This window comes from Pinus tabuliformis, chromosome 7, assembly GCF_031772625.1.
Source record: "Pinus tabuliformis cultivar Carrire ecotype Pingquan chromosome 7, CPIR1, whole genome shotgun sequence".
NCBI lineage: Eukaryota > Viridiplantae > Streptophyta > Pinopsida > Pinales > Pinaceae > Pinus > Pinus tabuliformis.
The window spans coordinates 1,542,634,796-1,542,636,827 of NC_142293.1; positions in this window are offsets into that span (position 1 = coordinate 1,542,634,796).

The window sequence follows — 2,032 nt, forward strand, 5'->3', positions numbered from 1 at the left end:
ACTCCATGGCTTTCCAGAACTTCATAATGAACATGGGATTAGTGGACATGGAAACAATAAATGGGACCTTCACTTGGAACAACAAGAGGGGAGGGGCTTCACAAGTCGCCTCTAAATTAGACCGATTTATTATCTTAGAGGAACTCTTTCTCTTAGGCCCTGTCATGATAGCTTCTATTCTTCCCTTTGGAGGTTGGGATCATTGGAATGTATGGATGGAAGCCACTTTTATTGGTACACCAAGAAATAGACCTTTCAGGTTTGAGAATGCCTGGCTCTCTCACCTTGAATTCAACAGTAATATTCAAAAATGGTGGAAAGAGGATCTAAACATTCAAGGCACTGGAATGTTGATGCTCCAACAGAAACTTAAACATATCAAATCCAAGCTTAAAGGTTGGAACAAAAAGGAATTTGGCAATATCTTCAAAGCCAAAAGAATAGCTGAGCAGAAACTCCAAGAAATCAATCAGATCAACATCACAGAGGGCTTTACCGAGGAGTGGAAAAAGCTAGCTGATTCTTTGTAGGAAGAATGGGAAGATCGGTGCTTGCAAGAGGAGATTTTCTGGAGACAGAAGTCAAGGATACAGTGGATTAGAGAGGGAGAAAGAAACACGAGGTTCTTTCACAAATCCACCATGCATCACAGGGCACACAACAAATTACAAAGCTTAAAGACTCTCAAGGGAGAGAAATTTTCTCTCACAAAGACATGGAATCTCTCCTTGTACAACATTTCCTCAGTATTGCAGAGGAGCCTCTAGAGGACAGATCTAGGTTCATCAACCATTTCACTCAGTACATCCCTCAGCTGGTCACCAGAGAAGATAACCACAATCTTAACAGGCCAGTGTCGGAAGAGGAGGTCAGTGAGGTGATCAATGAAATGCAAAATGGAAAAGCTCCAGGCCCAGATGGGTTTAATGTAGACTTCTTCAAAGCATGTTGGAAAACAGTCAAACAGGATATCCTTGAGGTGGTGGAAGACTCAAGAAGATCCAAAAAGGTTCTGAAGGAATTTAATGCTTCCTTCATAGATTTGATCCCAAAAAAGGAAAATGCCATGACTCCAGATGGCTTCAAACCCATAGCCTTATGTAATGTGGTGTATAAAATTATTTCCAAGGTGATCGCCAATAGACTCAAGCCCCTTTTACCAGCTCTCATCTCAAAGGAGCAAACAGGCTATGTGGAAGGAAGACAAATCCTCAATAATATCATCCAAGCTCATGAGGTGGTACACTCTCTCAAAAGCAACAAACAAGTTGGTATGATCATTCAATTAGACCTAGCGAAAGCTTATGACAAGCTAAGCTGGTCTTATATAAGGGCAGTTCTAAAAGCATATGGCTTCGACCAAAACTGGATAAGACGGGTTATGGCACTAGTTACCATGACTAGTTTCTCCATCTTGCTTAATGGCGCTCCTTCAAGACTCTTGACACCCTACAAAGGTCTCAGACAATGGGATCTGCTCTCACCCTTCCTCTTTGTTCTCATGATGGAAGGGCTTGGTAAAGCGATTAAAATGGCTAATGCTGAAGGAAGAATCCAGGGCATCAAACTCACCTTGGATGGAGCGACAAACAGACATTAGCAATTTTTGGATGACACAATGCTGCAGGGCTTACCTATGGTTAAGGAAGCTAGAACGATCAAACAAATTTTGAATGACTTTGCTATGGCTGCTGGCACAGAGGTAAGCCTCAACAAATCAAAAGTTTTTTTCTTTAACACTGACATTGCTATTCAAAGAAATATCACCAGAATTCTTGGGTTTCAAAGGGACCAGCTACCTTCCAAGTATTTGGGCATACCTCTCACAGATAACCTCTCAGCAAGGAAGTGTGGGACCCAATTATAAATAAACTACATGACAAGATTCGAAAATGGACACGCAGGTCTTTAAACTTGGCAGGGCGCCTTGTGCTCACACAGGCTGTCCTGCAGGCCATTCCTATATTCATGTTCTTAACTCTTCCTGCTCCTAAAGGAGTTAAGCAATAGATCAGGAGCATACAAAGGGACT